Genomic DNA, 23241 nt, shown 5'->3' with positions numbered 1-23241 from the left:
GGCACTATGCTTGGTTTTAATGTCAATTTGACACAAATTAGAAACACAAGGGGAGCCTTGCCTGTAGAACTGTCCTCATTGCCTTAACTCATGTGGGCAGGCCTTCCCTGATGGTGGATGGCACCTTCTGGTAGCAGCCCCAATAAAGAGAGATTTCAGAACACAAACTCTTTCAACTTTTGTTCACTTGGCCTTCCTCTTGCTGGAGAATTGATCTGCCTTGTTGTTGCCATTGTTGCTGTTGCTGCTGATGCTGATGTTTACTTTCCTGACATCAGAGTCAAGCTTCACAGAGGATTAGGAACCAGTAGCTTTTCAGACTTCAGCATTTCTGGCATTAAATTAGGACTACTGAGGCACTTTGCCTAGTATACTGAGTAACTTTACTGGTGGTCAGCACCCACTAATGAGAGAACTAATGTAGGGACTACTCCTGATGAGTAACTACCAGGTTCTCAGCTTCTCAGGCATGATTTAGCTACTGTTACTATTTAAAGCTAACCCAATAAATTCATACATATATATGTATATTATATATGTAATATATAGTGTACACACACACACACACACACAAACATCAGCCACTGACTCTGAATAGAAAGAAAATTATATATGTAGATGCATATCTATACATGTCTGTGTGTGTCTGTGTGTATGTATGTGTGTCTGTGTTATTCATCCTGTTGATTCTGATTCTCCACAGAACCCTGACTAATGCAGAAAGTCATCTGATGTCAAAATCGGCATGCATGTGTGATGTGTATCTATAAGTGGGAGGCCCCAGAGAAGCCTTTAGTGGATAGTGGGTAGAATTGCACTGTCGTAGCCAGGAGTTGAATACACATCACAATTTGAGATGAGTTCTTGAGTTGGGAGGTACACAAACTGTATGACTGTGTGTGGGTGGTTCTGGGAGTGGTTAAAGGTAGCAACATATAGCTGTTTTGTGTCACACTGTGTCAGGCTTGGTTCTCTTGGATGGGATTTGATTCTCACAGCCATTTAGTAAGTAAAGAATTTCATCCTTTGTAATGGAGGGCAGATTCAGATCTTTGCATCCCACACAACAGGAAACTGCTGTCCTTCAACTTAAGAACTTAATGTATACATTTCAGCCAGTTTTCATTTTATGTATGTGTTTGTGTTGTAAGGCTTGAAGTGAGTCTTAACTACTGGGAGATCCCCCAAGTGAGACAGGAGAAGGGAGTTCAATGCAAATGCAAGAGGTTTATTTTTCAAGCACGTCAGGGTCAACCCTCAATCAGCCCCTCATGGCGAGTGACTAGAAGGTGATCCTGAATGGCTATAACAAGCAGTTTTTAATACTTTTTAGGGGTACAGATTACATCAGCAAGGTTAGAGTTTAAACTTATTGACTAACCATATTGACCTTTGAATCTATTGGCTAGCAAACATATGACATACATTCCAACTCTATGTGGGACCAAAGGGTCTGGTGACTACCAGTACATTCTGCCATTTTTCAAGAATGTCCCTGCTCCTCCCTAGAACTGTGAATGGAGAATGGAACTTGGCCTAGCCTTGACCCGAATCGGGAAACTGGTACTTGACCTAGTCTTGACCTGAGGCAGTGGGTGCAAGGCTGGTGAAAACACCATAGGGTCTTCAGTGTGTTTATGTGTGTGTGTACATACACACAAATAAATAATATATATATATATATATATATATATATATATATATATATATATATATATATTCTAGCTATATAGCCCAGGCTAGCCTTGATTTTGCAATTCTCCTCCTGCTTCAGCCTTTTGAGCTCTGGAATGATAAATGTGTACCACTGGGCCTAGTTTCAGCCAGCTTAGAGAATGTGTTCAGTCTGCTCTAAGTGGCATCTACGTTGGAATTCCTGGGTATTTCTTCACATCTAACAGAGAAAGGCTGAACAATGGACAGCATAAACTTAGGTGTATCCAGGATATAGACTGTGGGAAACCTAAGTCCTTGTTCTCTGGAGAACTATGGCCCCTGCCAGCCCATCTTTCTGTGGCCTGAATGTCCTGTCCTTCCTCATAGCAAAGGAAGTGTCTGAGCTGAGTTACGTGTGTAGTAATCTTCCACAGTCTCACAGTGGCCACTGTAGAGTATCCACAATCTTCTTTTTAATCATTCTTTTTCTTTCTTTCATTGTAAAGCAAGGCCATGCTATGTAGCCCAGGCTGACCTGAAACTTGAGGTGATCCTTCTACATCAGCCTGAGTGTAGGACGTACAGGCATGAATTGCCATGCCACACTCCAAATGTTCTTCAATCCATATAGCAAGTATATAAGGAAGGATTAGGCTTATTATGTAGATGCAGGAAGATTCCGTTATTTCCTACATGCAGAACTGAGCATGACTTTCCTGGACCAGCCCTGTGCAACCACTCAGAATATGGGGGAAAGGAGAGGCTACTACCCGTAGCTAAGGAATGTCCACGCCTGTAGTAATTTGAAAAAGAATGTCCCCAATAGGCTCATTTGAATGCTTGGTTGGCAGGGAATGACACTACTTGAAAGGGATTAGAATATATGACCTTGTTAGAGTAGGTGTGGCCTTTTTGGAGGAAATGTGTCACAGAGGTTTTAAGAGCCCAAACCAGGTCCGGTGGCCCTCTCTTCTGGCTGCCTATGGATCTGGATGCAAAACTTTCAGCTACTTCTCCAGCACCTTGTCTGTGCGCATATCGCCTTGTTCTCTGCCATGGTGACAATGGACTAAAGCTCTGAATGTACAAGAAAGCCCTAATTAAATGCTTTCCTTTATAAGAGTTGCTGGGTCTCTTCACAGCAATAGAACACTGACTAAGACACAGCTCTTCCACGCCCACACTCACAGCAGCTTTACCTCCCGTTTTAGTATCTTGGAATAGCACAAGTCAAGAGAAGATCTCCAGGAAAGCTTCAGAGGGAGCTTGCACCTACCAGAGGTTCCATTTTGCAGGGAACCTGGGAAACCTGGGAAAAAAATGCTCTCCCTGCTATAGGGAGCTATTTGGAAACCAAGAAGTGATTAGTGAGTTGAGGAAACATTGGGGAACAGCCCATAAACCGTGTTATAGCTAGGATGTTAAATGTCACTCAGGGGTCAATGTGTTGAAGGTTTGATTTCCTCATTGGTCCCGATGAAAGGTGGTTGAGCCGTTGGGAGGTAGGGCCTAGTAGGGACTCTTTAAGGCATTGGAGGTGTGTCTTGGAAAGGGACTGTGGGGCCAGAGAGCCTTCCTCTTTCTGCTTTTGCTTCTTGGCTAAAAGGTGGATGGTTTTGCTCTATTTTATACTCTTAACATGATGGGTCACCCCAGGCCCAAACAATGGGACCCATGGATCATGGACTAGAACCTACAAAAACCACAGTTCCAAAGATACCTTCCCTCTTTGCCACTTGACTCTTTCAGGTATCTGTCATAATGGCGATTCCAACAATAGCTCTTCTTTAGCCCTTCATCTCCTCAAAACTAGCATTTGTCCCTTCAGTAACATGGTTGGAGTTCGGGTTCCACGTATATCTTTCCTGAGGCATTCGGTCACATAGGATACCTCCCATCATTGGAGAGAGTAACTCTCGCCTCAGTGCACCAGAGCTCATCATATGCAGGGGAGTCTTTCTTAAAGAGTTCAGAATATATTGGGATGAAGGACCCCCATATTTTCTCTGTAGTCTGAAGCACAGCAGGGAGGAAGAAAATAGGAAGATTTCTTTCTCCCAACCTTGCTTGCCAAGGTGTTAGTTATTTGACTCCAGATACCACAGTAATTAATAATGTAATAAGATGCAATTTGTAGGCACTCATGCCTGAAGGCCTCAGGTCCCAAGGCCCTTGGTAAAAGGGAAAATTAAAAGCATCCATAATCTCAAAGAGGACAGCCTGACCACAACTCATGGGGCTCAGGATAACCAGGGGAGGCTGCCTGGGCTCCCACCCTGAGGACTGTTGTTTAGGCTTTCGGCTCCTGAGAGGCTCATACCCCCCCCCCCATGCCACAGCTTCAAAGATGTGGGGCACAGCCATGGGCACCAGACTGTCAGTCTGCCCTCAACAGACGCTCTACAGATCCCAGAGAAGCCTGTCAGTCTTGGGCCTTTATCAGAAGCCAGGAAAGATGCAAACTGGGGAGCCAGCTTGAGCAGTCAGTACGAATGTCTGTCTGTCCTTCAGTTCCCACATCACAGGGCCATTGTTGGAGAACAAGAACATCTGCAAAGCCCAGTTGAGTTTACAAGATTTTCCCCCACATACACCATTTTCCATAATTCTTTAACAACCACAGAGGGTTTACGGCAGACGCCACTTACCCGTTGCCTATTCTCGACTGCTTTTCCTCTGCCAGATTCCAAGTGACAATGAGTAAAGTTAAGACAGCCAGGGAGGTCAGAATGACACAAGTAAGCATTGCTTAGGGGTGGAAGAGAGTCCCAGAAAAGGTTTCTAAGAGTGCAGACTCAGTCATCAGGATTATCTTTCGTTTATCTCTCCTTTCCAATTTCTACTCAGAATTCAGACATGATGGTTGGTACTCTAGCCATTTTGAAGTTGAAAGCCATGTGGCCAAGATGGCATGACAAAAGTAGAGCTTCGAGTGTCCAGTGATGAAGGAGTTGTCGCAGAATCTTGAAATGGTCTATGTAGAATTTTTCTTTACCTCAGTGACTCTCAACTTGTGGGTCTCGATCCCTTTGGCAAACTTCTATCTCCAAAAACATTTAAATTACAATTCATTACAGTAGCAAAATTACAGCTATAAAGTAGTACAGAAAATAATTTTATGGTTGGGGGAGGAGAGATCACCACAACATGAGGAACTAACTGTATTAAAGGGTCACAGCATTAGGAAGGTTGAGAACCACCCTTTGTATGCATGAAAAGATAATATTGCCCTTGTTTAAGCTAATGTGTAAGTAACTAATCTTATGCAGGTGTCTATAGTTAGTCTGTCTTTCAGAGGATCCCAGCAAGGTCAAGATATTTGCCCAAAATGACTCTGTTAGTAAAACAAGGAACACCGTCCTTCCTTCCCTCCTGTTCCCAACATGCTCTTTGGTTACAAAGATATATTAAGATTCAATATGTGTGTGTGTGTGTGTGTGTGTGTGTGTGTTCTTGGGGCTTGAACCCAGGCCCTCATGTGTGCTAAGTAAGTACTCTACTACTGATCAGCACTCCCCAGGCCCAGCTAGTGATTCCCTGCCTGAAGTTCAAAGGGTCTAGCTGCCTTCAGGAGCTGTTGCCTCTCCCTGGGGCCTCTTTAATCTCTGCTTTTTCAAATCATCCTTCCCACCTCTTCACCTTTGACCTTTCTGCTTTACAGTGTTTCCCACAGCCTTTTGATGAGTGGTATGAGTTAGGTTTGGAACTCTGAGTGTCAGACCAAACATGTAGTACAGAGGATGAGGTTGCTCCAACTGCACCTTATCCCTGGCAGATCTGATGTCTAATGACTGCCCAACACCCAGAGCTGCGTCCTTTGATTTTCCAGCTCTTCCTCTCCTATCCTTCCAGCTAATTCCTCTCCTCCTAGCTCCTATCCAACTTCCGTTGCCAATCAAAATAATTGAAAAGGCAAGTGCACATCCATATGAACTTCTGGGGAGTCCATCAACATGAGCATATCCGCCAGCCTCTCCACCCTGAACACATGTGCCAGAGGGGATGGGGCAGATGGTCCAGGTCCTGGGAAGACCTACAACTTCAAAGCATGTCTTCCGGGAACTGCAGAGATGGTTCAGAGGCTAGGAGCATGGGCTGCTCTTATAGAGGGCCCAGGTTTGAGTCCTAGAGTCCATGTAGTGTCTCACGACCACCCATAACTCTGGTCTAAGGGGTTGGATGCACTCCTCTGACCTGCTTGGACACTGGATGTACGTAATGCTCAGATATAAATGCAGTTAACATATGAAAAAACAAACTGTCATACGTATAACATAAAACAGAAAAAATAAAAATACAAAACCTAAACAACAAAAACAAAAGAAAAAAGATAAAAAACAGGTCTTCATCATGCTTTTGAGTGGAATGTACGGTATTTGCCAGCTTCTTATCTATCGCTCAGCAGGACGGACTCTAAGAATATTCAGCCAGATAAGGGTGGTAGAAACGCCCTGGAGAGCAGAGCTGGCGCTCAGCATCCTAAGAGGAGCAATCTGATTTCTTGACCTCTCAAATTTCAAATTTTACCTAAAGCTTGGTTCTCTTACTATTCACAGCCAGTGACTGTTTTTGTTTGTTTGTTTGTTTGTTTGTTAAGAAAAAACAAACATGCTACTCGCTCTGCCCCATCCTTTCCCCTGGGCTCTCCAGCCTGGTACTTTGTGACTTACTTGGACTAATATGTCTGTACCCAAGTTGGGATTTCTTTTGCTGTGAAGAGACACTATGACCACCACTGCAACTCTTATAAAGGAAGATTTAACCAGGGCTGGCTTACAGGTACGGAGGGTTAGCCTGTTATCATCACGGCAGGAAGCACATCACACAGGCAGACATCGCGCTGGAGAGGCGACTGAGAGTTCTACATCTGGATTGGCAGGAGGCAGAAAGAGGGAGAGAAAGACAACCAGCCTGGCTTGAGAGTTTGAAACCTCAAAGTCTGCCCACACATTTCCCCCAACAAGGCCACACCTCCTAGTAGCTCTACTCCGAGGTAATCAAATCCATGAGGCTACGGAAGCCATCCCTATTCAAAACACCACAAGTCCGCCGGACAGACAAAAGGCCTTGGGGTATTGATGGGATTTTATTCTCAGACATGCTTGAGCAAGAAACCTTGAAGACAGCTGTTGCTGTTGCCGCTGTTTTGATTTAAGTGTTATTGAGTTGCAATCCTCTGGTCATTTACTAGGTGAGCCCACAAGCCAGGGACAGAGCGTGGCATTCAAGGGCGCTCCAGTTCCCAATACACTAATGATACTTCACGGACACTGAATCCTTGCAGTTTCCGAACAAAACCTTGGTGCACCAATCCCAGGACTCCGGGGAAACACTCCATCATTCTCCGGGCTTTGCTCAGCTGATCCTCACTGACTGCCAGCAATCCTCAGACGAGAGCTTCTTGCCTTAGGGCTCTCTGCCCTGCTCACCACTCCTTGCCTTCTTTCCTCAGTCTCCCACAGGTTTACCTCTCACGACCCTTTGCAAAGCCAGCCAGTGAAGTGGCCCCAGAGCTGTGCTAATTAGGGTGACATGACATGCTTAATAAGGATGCGCTTAATAAGGACTTTATCCAGTCACTCATATTGTGCCAGAGGCTGACAGGCTTGAGCTGTGCAAGTCCCCTGTGTTAACCTCACAGCTCCTGAACTTCTCTCCAATGTATCTGCCAAAGAGCAAAAGATGGCATCTCCTCGTTCAGAACACCTTAGCATAAACGGCTGGATGGAATAGGCTCGTGGCCAAATTTGAATCCCTTCAGGACCTCTTTCTTACATTCCAGTTTTTGTTTTGTTTTTACATTGTATTATTATGTTACTTATGACATGATCCTGGCTTCTTAAGGGAAATCATTAATCTATACAATAGGGGGCTCAGTGGTAGAGTATTTGCCATGCAACCACACAGATGTGAGTTTGGACCACTTATACCCATGTATCACCAGACATAGTGTAGTCCCAGCACTGAGCAGAAGCAGAGAGAGTTGGAACCCTGGGTTTGCTGGTCAACCAGACTAACCAATCAATGAACTCTGGGTCTGGAGAGAGACCCTGTCTGAAAACAGAGTAATTTAATGCATTCATCTACCCACCTATTACACATTTATTAAGGGCCTCATGTGGGCCAGGCACAGGCACTTTGGGGAATAGTTCCTCCCTTACAGAGCCTTACAGTCTAATCGCAATAGTGATAAATTACTCAGTTAATCAATGAGCAAACAGACAAGTAGCAATAAACTAAAACAACTATTTCAAGAACCCTTATCCGCTTGTCTCCTGCCATGCTTTGGGGGTCAGGCTAGGATAATGATGGAAGTCCTGGGTCTGACCTCGAGGAAACCGAGGCTCAGATGTAGAGCAGCTAGCCCAGGATTTGGAAGAAGCTAGAATCTTGTTGCCTTTCATCTGGGTGTATTAACTACTCTCATCATACTTCTTCCGGGTACCAAGCTCCTTCTGGAAGGCCTTGATTGCCCACACTTGGTGACCAGAGCTTGTCCTGTCCAAATAAGATATTCCTGGTATCCATCACCCCTAACCTTGGAAAGAGAGGGAAAAGGAAAGCAGGGGAGACCACAGGGGAAGCTTAGCTACAGAAAGAGAATGGGGAAAAGATCCATTCAGTCCTCTTCTGCCTCAGTAAAGTTGGCCAGAAGAGGTTGTCCCAGATGTTCTCTAGTGTAAAGCCTGGCTTATCTCTAACACGAGAATGCTTTTTAGCAACAGATGTTTTCAATCCTTAAGGAAGGCGTGTCCCTGGGAGAGACAAGCCCAAGAGTGGAAGGCAGGAAGGTTGTGAGAATGGAGAAGGAAAGAAAAACATGATGTCACAACACCCTGAAGGGACCAGACACAAGTTCTACAGCCTTGTGACTTTCCTAGCTTTGAGGGAAGTCACCCTGGCCTCACAGTTCCCTCCAGCTGTGGGATGATGTTGACAGGATATGTAAGAAGTCAGCCCACAGGGCACGGAGGCTGAGGGAGCAGAAAAGCTCTTGGGAAGAGTGTGACCATGTGTCTTGGTGAAGGGCTGCCACAGATCCTCTGCAGACCTGGGCCCCACCAGGCATCAGCCACCTGGGAACAGAAGACCTGAGGCTGAGGTCCAAACAAGACAGCAAATAACTAACGTGTGAGTACTGTGGGTGGCAGGAAAAGCCCCCAAGGAGATGACGCCACTACCAGGGTCAGCAGTGTCTCCTTGTGAGAAGAAATGAAAGCCATGTTCAAGGCCATAAAGTTTAAAAAGCTAGAGAGCACAGGCGGGAGGCCGTGGCAAGCTGCCAGGACGGAAGAAGACTCCCCTCCCCCACACCTTCCTCTCCTCCTGCCTTTCTCAGGCAGCCTTCAGAGCTGTTATTCACACGCCATGTAATTCACCCATTTGAAGTGCACGATTCAAAAGGTTTTAGATTACTATGTTATTAATTCTTTAAACTGTGGTAAAATAGATGTAACGTAAAATTTATCATTTTAACCATTTTTAGGGGTACACTTCCGTGGCACTAATGACAAGCACAGGATTCTCACATTCTCACCATCCGCAAACAGAGACCCAGCCCCACTTTAAGCCAGAATCCTCACCCTGTACTCCCTCCCACAGCCCTGGTAGCCTCTATTTTTTTTTTTTGTTTGTTTGTTTTGTTTTTGTTTTACATCCTGTCTCTATGAATTTACATGTTCTAGATAATTACTAAAGCAGGATCATACAGTACTATGTTTTGTTTATTTTTGTTCTTTTGGGTTTCCATCTAGCTTACTTCATTTTGCAAACTCTCATTGTTCATCCAAGTCACAGCGTGCCTCAGAACTCCTGTTGTCCAGAGGCTGCACTCATTTATGTTAAACAAGGTGTACTTTAGGTTCCCTTATCTGCATTTGGAAGTCCCATCATCTCCACTGACCGTCCTGCAAAGTCTTAGTGTCTCTATTTTACAGGATGAGACACAAGAAGTAAAAATTCTTGTCCCAAAGCACAGAACTAGACAGCGGGGCAGCCAGGACTACAACCCCGCCCCCAGCTGTCTCCATGCCCTCCATCTTTAAGCCCCGCCCTTACTCCTCCTGTTGCCCTTGCCCTGCACATGCCAGCTCTGGATTCTCCACATGGTTCCTCAGCCTTAGCCATTTTGGACCTTTCTCCTTTCCAGGGTGTGGGATTCTTAGTGCACAGGATCAATGGATCAAAGTGCTCAGCTGTCCTTGCTTCTTGATCCCCGTGCTTCAGAACTCCTCAGAAGAGGCAGTCCCACTACACCAGACAGGCCATGAAAGCAAATTCAGCTGCCAGGAACCATATGTCCTTTGTAGTCAGTTCTCAGCTGACTCTCCTAGGCCTACCTGAACTTCTCCTATGATTTGAGTATGTTCTATGGAGAGAGAAAGCAGTTGACAGACTTCTTCTATATACAATTTATATATATATATACATATATATCCTACCCCTGAACCCAGGCCTGCACTCCACACTCAGTCTATGGCCTACCCACTCCCCCACCCCCGACCCCGCTCTAGATCTGATCAGGAACTGGCCTGTCTGTGCCTTCAGCTCTGTCTGCTGTGACAATCCCCATATGCAGTGTTCTTACATGTTACAAAGCCTCTGAGCCCTCACTCAATCCTTGGTTCTTTTTTTTTTTTTTTTTCCCCGGGCCAGCCCTCCTAGGTAAGCGTTCTACCACTGAGCTAAATCCCCAACCCCTCACTCAATCCTTTGGGTCTGATGTGCTTTGGAATGGATAAGGGTCTAGGTTTTGGGACAGTGACATGATACTTTTCCCCTCTATGTGTACTGCCCTGTGGCGTCTGGGCAGACTCCCTGCCATTGGTCACAGTAATACTACTTCGGTGCAAGGCATGAATATTCACGCCTAGAGGGATAAATAAAATACTATAAATATCCACAGCTCAGGGCAGGTTTAACCTCCAAATGAGTGGCATAAAGACTGTCTCTTCTGGTCATGATGCAGATAGGGAAGGCTGGTACTGACCCGTTAGTCCAGGTCTCGTCTAAGTCACCCCCTAACCCCTCCTGATTGCCACCTCTCTTCTAATCTATATTTATGCCCTCTGTCACCCACAGTTAACTACAGCACAATTCGATGTTCCAAGACCTTACAGACTGCCCTGAGTTCCCTCTCACCCCAGGCCAACAGCCACCCCTCCTGACTATGAGAGTATCCAGTTTCACTGCCTCCTTCCCAAACAGGTCTGTTATTTGACTGGATCCTCCAGCCCCTCTGTCACTGAAGGGTTTACACGGATGGTGGAGTAGAGACAAGAATTAGAAAAAGTCTCTATGGGAGACCGAGGAAGATGCTTTCTTTGCCTTGGGATAGATGGGGGAGGGGTATAGGGGTATAGGGGGATGGGGGATAGGGGTAGAGAGTGTGAACTGTCTTGGGAAGGTATTCCTGGCCTTTGCCTACTTGGCAGTGGAGTGTGTGTGTGTGTGTGTGTGTGTGCATGTGGATGCTAACCACCTGAGAACAGAACCTACATCCTGTGAAGGGGTAGCAGGTGTACCCACGTGCTGAGACATCCCTCCATCCCCAACAGGACCGATGCACATTACGGAAACCCTTACCACACAAACTTGGGGTACAACTCTATCTCAGCTTTTCAAGAGGCTGAGGAAGGAGGAGGATCACAAGCTCAAGACCTACCTGGGTAACTTAGTGAAGCCACAACTTTAAAATTAAAAGTAAACTAACAAGGGTTTAGGATATAGCTCAGTGGTGTAGCATTTATCTAGTATCTTAAAAGTTCCAGTAGGAACAAAGAAGGAAGAAAAAGAAAAGGAAAAAGCTTCACCCTCCAAGTAACTACAGTGAAGAGAAGTCAGGCAGCAGGGAGGTGTAGCCTCCCGTGACTTTGGGAGCAGTCAGCATCTGGATCTTGGAGTACTGGCGGTACGCCTCTCCTGAAGTAAGGGAGTGTCTTTTGAAGAGAATTGTCCTTTGATTTTATCATATAAGGGTGAACCTTCATTAGTAAGCACTGAGTTGTCACCTCCTTATTCTGCCTATGACTTGGAGATCTGGGTGTTTAAAGACCCCTTGAGACCTTGGGTAATTAGAGGCAATCTTCAACCTGGTTGCCCTGCAAAAATGAAATCCAACTGCTCCTCTTGAAGGGAGTCACCCCCAATGCCAGAACAGGTGAGAGAATAAGGGTAGCCGCCCTCACAGACTTCAAGTAGAACCCCTCAGCCCCAGGCTTCTGCATTGACCCTTCCCATGCTCAGGCCCACCGCGGAAGTATGATGTGCACAGGAGCAGAAAGGAGGAGAGGGGGAGATGGTTAAGCATTAAAAGACGACAAATAAAGACAAATGGAGAGGAACAAACCCGGAGAACATCTGGCTTCAGCTCCCTCCCCTCCCCACTTCCCCTAGAATATCAAATTATGACCTAAAATCGCCGGATACATATTTTATTATGTGGATAATTTAAAGGATTAGAGTGAGACAAAGAATTCATAAGCTGTAGTCACATTAGAAGACAAATTGTTTCCATTAATCTCAGAAGAAGGGAGGGAAGGAGAGATATGAGAAAAAAAATGCATGAGAGCAATAGAAAGGCCGGCCAGGAGACCATGCTGGGGAAGGGGTGCCTGGACAAAGATGCTTTCTTCTCTCCCTTCCTCAAACAGTGCCCCACCCCACACCAGCCTGCTTGCTCCGAATAAGGCTGATCTGCAATGCAGATTTATCTCAGCTGCTTTTTGCTTCTGTTGCCAACCAAAGATGGTTTAAATAACATGTATTGTTCTGTGTGATTCCTTATGCAAATGTTTCTGGCCTGTTTGTTATTCCTGAATAATTTCCAAAGCCTGCTGTCTGGGCAGAAGAAATGGCTCACTCTCCCAGCTGTGTCAGGAGTCACCTGCCAGAGCCAAAGGACAAGAGAACAGAGTTTTAATGGCCCCGGGGGACAGTGGAAGAGCCAGCTCTGCAAGCCCCACTCCTCTGAGTAGGTTCTAGACTGGAGAATGTCATGTTGGCAAAGAAATACAAGCAGCTCATCCAGCAATGGAATTTTTACAGTAGTGGGAAAGGAAGCCCAAAAATGGAAGTATGGTTAGGCTGGAAGTGAGTCTTAATTACTGGGAGACCCCCCAAGCGAGACATGAGAACGGATTTTGATGCAAACACAAGAGGTTTATTTTTCTGGCAGGTCAGGATCAGCCCTCCTCAATCAGCCCCTCATGGAACATGACTAGAAGGCAACCCCAAATGGCTATAACAAGCAGTTTTTATACTTTTTAGGGGTACAGGTTATATCAGCAAGGTTACAGTTTAAACTTATTGGCTAAGCATATTGACCTCTGAGTCTATTGGCTAGCAAGCATATGTCATGCATTTGCACTCTATCTGGGACCAGAGGGTCAGGTGACTATCAGTATATTCTGCGGTTTTTCAAGAATGTCCCTGCTCCTCTCTAGAACTGTGGGTGGAGAATGGAATTTGGCCTAGCCTTGACCTGAGGCGAGAAGCTGGTACTTGACCTAATCTTGACCTGAGGTGGTGGGTGTAAGGCTTGGAAAAGCCCTAGGGTCCTTCCCAGGAACCCCAGAACCTATCTACTTTCTACCAGGCCAATCTTCTTAATAGCTCTTATACTTCAGTAAGAACTAGGGTCCTTCGGTACCACTACGCCTGTGTCACCATGGACAACATAGAGCCATCTATCAAGATGGACTGTGGCACCAAGCTTTGCCCTGCTGTGTATGAGCAGACAAAGGAATAAAAAGATTGACCTCAAACTGGATGACTGGGCTACGCAGGGATTCACTGGCTCCAGGCCTTCACTAGAAGCCTCCTTTTCACTTCTACTCTCTCAAGGTTTCATGTATCCCAAGTTTTTCTCATAGTTGCTATGTAGGTAGCCAAGGCTAGCCCTGATCTTCCTGTTTGCACCTCTTGGGTGCTGGAGTTACAGTCATGGACTACCATGCTAGTGCTGGAGATTAAACCAGGAGCTTTGGGCATGTTGCTAAAACAAATAGCAAACTCTAGAGCTGAGACGTAGAAGTTGCAATGGAACTGGGTCTAAATGTGCTCTCTGTAAGTCATAGGGTAGCTCTTAACTCTATGCCTCCTTTTCTTCACCCGAGATGTGAAACAAAGTGGGCACAAGATTATAACAGGCAATATAAACAAAACTCTTAGCACAGAACCTAGTGAATGAACCCTACTCCAAAACTTTAGGTGTGTTTAATATGTATTCTAATATTTTTATTTTTAGGTTCAATTACTTATTTTACATCTAAGTTTATTTACTTATTTATGTGCATAATAGTCTATGGGTCTGTGTGCACAATCTCAGTGCTCAGGAAGTAGAGGCAGGAAGATCAGGAATCCAAGGCTTGCTTTGGCTACACAAACGAGTTAGAGACAATCTTGGAATGCATGAGACCTGAGTGGGTTGAGTTGGGGAAATACGAATTCATAGTAACATGGTTTACTTCGTGGTCCACTTCAGGGTTCTGGGGAACATTCCAGAAGAAAAGCTGTGATCTGTGGAAGGGAGAAGTCTGTAAATACTGAGTAGTCTTATGCTTCTGCTGCCCCAGCTTGCACTCTACAGGACTGGCCTTGAGAGGAAAGCCTGCTCCATACCCTCACAGTCTAACCCCATTCCATTGAGGAGCAGGGCCCAACATGCCCGTATGGCCCAGTCATCTATCTGTTCAAGCTTGACTCTGAAATAAAGCTTGCAAACACATAACATGCTCTGGGGTGTCCAGAACAGCATCTGCAAAAGGCCACCATAGTAAACTCTAGAGGAAGAGGGCCAGGTATCCAGGCAGATTGGGATCAAGGTTACCAGCTGCTCAGAGGGGTAAATCAGTGGGGCTTCTTCCAAAACCATAAGCTGGCTAGACAGAACCTAGCAGTGTTTCCCCAAAGTGTGGTTTGAAATCTAGAGATGACCCTAACCTGGCTTGTCCAAATATGCCATCCTCTTTGTCTCTAACTTTCACTCACACCCTCTTCAGTTCAGAAGAGCCCTACCCTGCCAGCCATCCCTCCCTCTGTCCCATCAGGGCTGAGAATTTGCAGAGAATTTGAGGGACAAAATTTCGCTCATGGCCAGCTCCTAAGCTTGGGGATTTTTATATTGTGCAGCCAGAAATAGATATATCAGCACAGGAGTTTCTTTTCAAAACAATTAATGATAAATTATTTTAAACTATGACTTGATTTAAAATAGGTTAAGTAAATAACTGTGAGGCAGGACTTGAAGATAACAGATTCACTGGAAGGAGGTCTGCAAATGAGAAACCTACACAGAACACACGAATGGAGGCCCAGACTGACTGCAAAAGCAGAACAAGACAGGCCAGGCCTGCTGTCCCTTCTGATTTCACTGGCAGAGTCTCCCTTGAATCCACCACATAAATTCACGGTCTTACTTTTCTCTTTGCTGTTACAAAATTCCTGATACAGAACCAACTTGGGGAGATAAATGATGTATTTAGGTTCCTGGTTTCTGAATCCATCACGGTGGATTCAGAGCAGAGCATGTGCCAGACTTCCTTGTATCTTGACTGAGCCAGGAAACAGAGAAAGGACCAGTAGTGGGCCAGGCTATATCCCCTAAAGGTTCCCAAAACAGTGCTACGAGCTAGTGACAGCATGTTAAACACATGTGGCTGTAGAAGGCATGTCACATTCACACCAGAATATGATCCACAGGCTTTAGCTGTTACTCAAAAATGCCATTCCCATGGTTCTTCATAAGCTTCCCAAACCAGTAACAGGAAAGAACCAGACTCTTCCAATCCTAGCTCAGCCCCTTAAATGCATTCCTACCTCCTTCACCTGGGCCATGCCAAGATGAGCCTGGCTTCGTGGAGTAGTAGTAAGGACTAAAGAGCAGTATATCTAGAAAGTTCTAAGCACTCTTTTGGACCCAGTGCAGTATGAGCTCCTTCATTGGGGTTCTCCTGGGAACTCATCTTTCATAAGCACAGCAGTCAACGATGGTATGTGCCCACATTTGGGAACTGCTGCTCCCACTCGTTAGGGTCTACGAATCTCTGCCCTGAATCCCCCTTTCCCCTCATTCCTGCAGGGTAGGAATTCTCTCCTGTAGTCAGCTTTACTCCCAGCAGCTGCCCAAACCAGTTCCTTTGGAAATAAAAGTGACTGGACCCATCTCAGGTTCTGCTGGGTTAAATATAAAATCACTGTGCTTTCTCCTGCCACCTGTTTTTAGCTCCAAATTTTATAACATATACATATATGTGTACAAGTGCACACACACACACACACACACACACACACACACACACACACACACACATCTGCGACAGACCTTGTATTGACATTTAAAGACAGAGGCAAAGAATGAACCTCGTCAAAGGAAAACAGAGTCGTCTGCTCAGTCCTCTTCCTAATGGGAGGTTTGGTCATGATCCTACACCTGTTCTGCCCATTTCCTCAAGCACAGAGGATGTGCAGAGAGCTGAGAGCCCCAGCAAGGATGAGTCAATTCTCCTGGGTGTCTGTGGGACCTACAAAACCAAAAGCTGTTTTCATAGTTGTTATGGTCTTCATGATAACCATAATAACAATGAGACTACACCCAGCACCTTTCCTTTATGATCCTCTTCCCACTCTCCCCGAAAAGTGGGTGGACCCAGGGGTCCTTGTCCTTAACTAAATTGAAACCAGGTCTTGATTACCACTGAGTCCTGGGAGGGATGTGGGAAAGGCTGTGACTCCACCAGCGCTCCTAAAGCACATCCCTTCATTTACTAACGCACGCTCCTGAGTGTCTTGCTCATGGGGTGGATGGCTATGGGGTCAAAGCCATGACCGGAGTCTCTGGGACCACACAGTCTCCTTAAGACCTGAGATTACCACACATGAAATGAAAAACCCCATGTAAGAGTACGGTGTAGCGACGGGGAGGGATGTGAATGTAGAGCTTACAGAACAGCTGTATCCTGTCCCTTAATCCTCCTCTTTTCTCATTCATAGCATGGGGATGATAACTCCCTCACCATGCTGCTCTGTGGACTCATTGTTATGCAACCCCCTCCCTTTTCTATCGTGGATGTGTTCCCAAGCCTAGCATTACAATATAGTATCAATCCCAAATCCGCACCACTGTTTTCCCTATACGTGCACAAGGCAACCCCTTCCCCATCTTAACTAAGCGCTTCTCATACACTGTGACTGAAATTTCAGCAGTTCAAGGTGTGAGAGAAGACTAGCATTCATCCTCCTCCTTCCTCCTTCACGACTTCACAGATCGCACACTTGTTCCTACTCTAAATCTTAACAACCTCAGCATACGATTTTCTTCTTTCCTTGTGGAGAATGTTCACCTTTACGGCGCTTTATAGCACCTTTTCTGCATTTCTCCATTGCCAGCTTCACCATCCTGTGCTCTGCACCTATCACCAGGACCACCTGGGCAAAACCACAGCAGCACCAATACCCCAGTGGCCAATCTGATACCAAGATGGCTACCGTAGGGTGGGCAGCATATACCAAGTTACAATTTGGACAGAGGAATGAGTGGCTCCCATCTGGATGAAGGAGAACAAAGTGAGATTCTCTCATGCCACACAGAATGATATAAATGTAAAACCTGTCAGTTCTGCACGTCTGGAATATCCCATCGACTATTTGCATCTCGTCGTTGATTGCAATAGCATCCTGCTGCTCCTCTCTCCTTTAGTTCTCATATCCCTCTCCGCGTCTTTCCCACACCTGCTCCTCTCTGGAAGCCAAGATGCCACCTGCCAAGCCTGCCTGACCCTTGGGTAGCTCTGCAGGCTCTTCATTTAGATCACAGCCTGAGGTAAAGAACAGATATCTGCAATTCTGTTCAGACCTCATCTCATAATGCTGGGCCTCCGGTAACAGATGTAATCCATTAGCACAGGACGGCGTTCCGTCTTCTTTCTTTTTTTTTTTTTTTTTAACTACTGTTACTTAATCTGTTTGTTTCTTGGTTTGGACTTGATTTTAATGACCTGGAAATTATCGAGAGCAATGGAGACTATCGCAGAGTTCAGTGAGCTACTGCTAAAATAATGTTGTTGACAAGTTTGTAGTGTCAGTGTCCCGGTACAATGTGAATGACCGAATTTGCTACCCTGCCATTTCATGAAAGCACGTGCTTCGTTTCAGGCTGTGTGGAGAAGCCACTGGCAACTCCTTCTCTCCCTGTCCCTAGTCTGTAGGGACTCAGAGAGGCCATATTCATTTCATGGCAAAAGGTTGGGAGAGAGAGACAGTGTCATGTGAGGTTCTCCACTCCATGTGCAGAGGGCAAGACCTAAGAGGTACAATAGTTTTTTTCACAGACCTGAAGGCCACAGAGAACCCAGATCCAGAGAGCAGGGCACACTGGACGACAGTAACCAGAGACACACTTCTTCTCAAAGAGGGGAGGGATCTTGAAAACTTAGAGTTGTCTCATTAAGAAATAGGCTGTTTCCAAAGGGAAGCTGCTCACAGAAATGGCTCAATAGGGCTCTGTTAAACCTGTTAACAGAGTCAGGTGGGAACAGGGATGCTAAAGCTCACAGACTCTGTAGTACCCAGATGTGTAAGCACATGTTCTGCTGGAGAAGATGGCCATGAGGAGTTCTCCTGAAGGAAGAGGCCTCAGAAAGGCACTCAGAGATCAATTAGAAATGAACTTACCTTCATATGGGCAGATTGGATGAGTCTTGACTGGGATATTTCAAGCCACAAGTTCCACTTGTCCTGGCCTGATCCTGCCACCCTGGTCTATTCCTGCCTTTCTAGGACAGTGCTTAGACTTGCTCACCAGCATATGGAAAAACCATTGCCAAGCCTTCAGGCATCACCTAAGGCTAGCTGCCAGCAGCTCTGGTCACTAAAGTCCATGTTCACACACCAAGGAGATGAGTGCTGGAAAAAGCATGAGTTCTGAGGTAGGGATGAGTTGCTTGTGGCTTGACTTAGCTGGGATCACCTTAGTTATCTGGATTTTTTTTTTCTAGCCTGTGTTGCTAGTAGGTAGATTGAGATGCAGGAAAAGAAAAACAACACACCTGGGAAAACAAGCAGCTGCTGGGTTAATTCTTGTATCCGGATGCAGCTGAGCCCGGCATAGAGCAAACCCAATGCTGCCCTATCGCTTTGAAGGTGGCAGGCTCATCTGAGCCCCTTGATAGAGTGGGACATGCAGCAAGTTACTTAACTTCTCTACATCCCAAATTCACTTACGTGTGACCACGGAAGGAAATGCTTATCTCTTAAGGTTGTCATGATGGTGAGAAGAAACCGAAATAATGTGTCTATCTAATGAGAGACGTTGAAGACAGTGTCTCCCACAGGGCAGGTACTCAGCAAACAACCATCTATTCATTTCCCTTCCTCATTCGGCCAGATAGATAGTAGTGGAATAGACACACCACCAAGACAAGAACCATGTTTGATATAGGAAGAGTATCTGTCAGCCCCACAGAGCTGTACCCAGCCAGGTTGATTTCCAGGCCTGAGGGAACTGCTCCAGTTTCAGGGAAATGGATAGAAGAGACAGGCAGATAGTGAGTGACTGTTACTAATACCCAGGGGCACATCTGACCAGTTTGTTAGGCCAAGTTGGGTAATAAAATCTCCTGTACAGTACTCTAACTTTGAGCTATCTTGGGTGATCCTCTGAGCCTTCATGACTGTCTGTATAACAGGTGTCATGACACTGGCTCCACAGAGACTGTACAGGGATTTGATATAGACGGCTCAAGTCTCCTAGCACAATGCCTGCTGATACAACAGGGTTTTACAATAACATCAGTCACTTTCTCCTACCCACTGCTCCTTTTAGCCTTTGACTGGGCCATCACAGAAATGTCAGGTACTCTGAACAAGTGGTTATCTGCTCAGTGTCTTTGGTACTATGGCTGTTACTCACATTAAGACCAGTAGCAGGCCAGGGCAAGATGAGAAGAATGAAGACGAAGGATGCTGAGAAACTGGCTAGTGTTTCTTAGGAAGAAATTCTTGGTGGATTTAAATGGAAGTGGTGTACTTTGACTCATACCGCATGCCACGCTGCCCTATCTTTAGAAATTGTAACCCAAGGAAGGTTTTGGGGATGTGAGCATCTCTGCTCTCAAGGTTGGCTCTATAAATACCCTCCCACCCGGCCTCAGCAACTCTCCTCTGATCCAGAAATAGCCCCTCCTCCCTTCTCTGTGGCTGTCTCTGTTCCCAGACAGTGGCTCCCAAAAGCTGCAGCTCAGAGCCCCAAGCAAGCTGGATGTGAGGCCTCCTCTAGCCTCCTTCCTCACCTCTGTACCCCCAAAGGCTGGGCTGGGCTGGGCTTCTCCTCTTTTCTGTGGACTTGGGAGCAGGAAGGATGAAGGCCACAGAGGGAAAATAAAGTCAATTTAGGTGAGCATGGTGGAGGAATGACAGGGAACAGGAGAAGGGCAAGAGGACAGGACATGATGGGAAGAATAAGACATGGTCTGTTTGTTCGTCCAACAGCCATTTTCAGAGCTCCTGCCCTGAGCCAGGCGCTAGCCCAAGCACTGAGGACAGTAGCAGCGGTAGGCACAGCCCCACATGGGAGAGCTTGGGTGTAGTAAGCTTATAAGTAAGCAAACAGGTACGTCTTGTACAATTCAGCTCAGAATGTGAATCCTGGACTACTGGGGGAAAGAGAGCCTGAAGACAAAGATGGGAGCCAAGAAGGACTGCATTCTCTCCATGCTCTTGTATGTAGATGCCGTTAGTTACTTTGTGCCCTGTGTAAAAGGGGATTGTCTGCTGTGTGAATGACAGTGTTCAAATACACCAGAAGGGCTATGCAGTTCAGGTGGCCTGAGGGGAGTTTATCTGTAATGGAGCCTTATATGACCCCACACACTTGTCACAACACACACACACACACACACACACACACACACACACACACACACACACCGCCGCTGCCGCCGCTGCCCCCGCCGCCGCTGCTACCACCACCATAACAACAACCACACCATACAATACATGTCACACATACACACTGCGCACACACACACCACATCACACATATACCACAAATATAGACATCATGCCAAACACACACCAGTATACAATGCATGTCACACATACATATATACCACATAGTCACCATACCACACACTACATGTATATCACGTACACACACACACCATCACACCATACCACACACACCCACACACACATCGACACCATATCACATGCACACACTACACACAGCACAACACACACATACACATATCACATAAACATACATGTATTATATATTACACAATACAACGAACACACACACACACAGGGGGAGGGAGAGAGAGAGAGAGAGAGAGAGAGAGAGAGAGAGAGAGAGGGGGGTGTTCATGAGCCAAAAGACTCACAGGTTCCTGTCATTGTAGTCTAAGTGGTCTCTGCCCTGCTATAAGCTTGCATGGAGGGAAGGAGTGTCTCAACCCCTGTGAGAATCGCCTCACTGGATCCCTTCTTATCAACTAAGAGAAATAGGTAGTAGAACTAGAAATAAGGCCAGAGGAGGGGGGGGGAACCAGGGATGAATGGGGGATAAGGACTCAAGGGGGACAGAAAAGGAGTAAATTTTAGGTATGGTAGCACATGTCTATAATGCCTATACTCAGAAAGTTAAGGCAGAAGGATTGCTTTGAGCTCAAGACCAACTTTGGATATGTACTAAGTTCCAGTGTGGCCAAGGCAACCAAATAAAAACCTGCTTCTGTCAAAAAGAAATTAAAAAAATAAAAAAGGAAACACAATTCAATCACCCTCTTCTGCCCAGGGTCCTCAGTCCTCATTCTTCTCACCCTAATGGAACCCTACCTTTCTGTATACATACACATGCCCCAGACCCACACACCACATACCAGAACTAAGCTCCACACTATAGATTTGAAAACCACTGCATAGTCATGCCTTGCTTTCCTGGCCACACTCTGAGACAGCTGTGGTTGCACATGGCTGCCTGTCCAGCTGTGCAACCTTTGGAAGTCCTGGCCCCTCCCTGTGCTATAGCTCAAGGATGGTGAGCAGTCACCGTAGAACTGGTGTGAAGATGTGGGTGTCACATAGCCTTGGCCAAGGAAGCCATCGTTCTCTGGGAAGGGCCAGCTCATGGCTGGCCAGAGGACTATGCCTGGTATCCTAACATACATGGGGACTATGGCCCTTGTCCATACCCTTGGGACAGTCTCTAGGACTATCTTATCTGATCCTTGTAATCTAGGGGAGCTCTGTGGTTTGGCATCGGCAGCCTTCACCTGCTATTTGGTGGAAAGGCTTGGCTTTTTCAGCCCAGTCAGGTTGAAGAAATCTCAGCCCTGTTCCTGAACTTCAGCAGTCTGAGTTAAATAGTCAATGAGACTGCAGGGTTAAAAGCCAAAAAAGCAATTTAAAAAAAAAAAAAAAAAAGAAGGAAGAAAAAAAAAACTCAACTCATTCTGTAATATTTCCTATTTACATTGAAGAAATGTCAATTCTTGGCTTTAAGCCTCACAGGAGACCAAGGATTTAAAGATACTTAGGAGACAGATATAAATCTTTGATAAGACAATAACTGCAAAGAGAGACACGCTGCAAATGTTAAGCTGGTTAGATTTGGTCACAGCTCTTTCCTTTCTTCCTGACTTGACTTATAAGCATCTGGACGCTCCACTTGTTACTAGAAAGAGCAGTGTCCTATCTCATCTTCCAGGGTGGCTCCTGCCTGTGACACAGGCACCATGTGCACTTGCCTGTTTTCACAGCAGGAAAAAGAATCAGAAATGTGCCAAATGTCCTTCTGTTTGTACTCAGGTCCCAGAAATGAAACACACAGTCGCATTACCTTGGTGCCTGCTGAGACCTCAGTTGTTTCCAGGGTCGCTGGTAGTCCCCTAGCAATCTACCAGCCCTTGATAGGGAGATCTGGAAAACATTAGGTTATATTGCCTGCCTAGTGTCCCTGGTAGAACTTTGAGGTCAGAACTAAGAGTCCGGGCTGGAAATGAGCATCAAGATAGGAGACAGAGCCAAGGTGAGACTGTGGGTGTTCTGTCAGTTTCTTGAGCACCACACTAGACCTTGGGTTTGATGAAGGTTGGTAAGGCAAAAGTCTAACCAGAAAGCCACTATGGAGCAAAGCATGGTTCTGGGCCAGCTTGAACAACAGAAAGGGATTGGATAAGAATACAGATGTGACAACACAATCAAAATAAAAACAAACAAACAAACAACGGTGAATAGATAGGAAGGCCTGCTGGTCTACCTCACAAGAGTCTACAGACTTAAGTGGTATCAGAGATCCCTTGAATCATGAAGTCCAAGCAATTTCCTAAAGACCATTAAGGGCTGAGATCGAAGTACAGCCTAAAAGGAAAAAGAACTGAGTAGTTAAGGTATTTGCCTGCAGCAGTGGTAGATACCTTTCTCCTTACTGTGACAAAATCCATGATGAAAGCAACTTAAGGAGGAAAGGACGTATTTTGGCTCACAATTTGAGGGCACAGTCCACTGCAACAGGGAATGCATGGCAACAGGATGAGGGAGGAGAGGATCCTTTTCCATTCACACTGAGAAAACAGAGAGCAAGGAATG

This window comes from Rattus rattus, chromosome 10, assembly GCF_011064425.1.
Source record: "Rattus rattus isolate New Zealand chromosome 10, Rrattus_CSIRO_v1, whole genome shotgun sequence".
Taxonomy (NCBI): Eukaryota; Metazoa; Chordata; class Mammalia; order Rodentia; family Muridae; genus Rattus; species Rattus rattus.
This window is presented reverse-complemented; position numbering follows the sequence as displayed.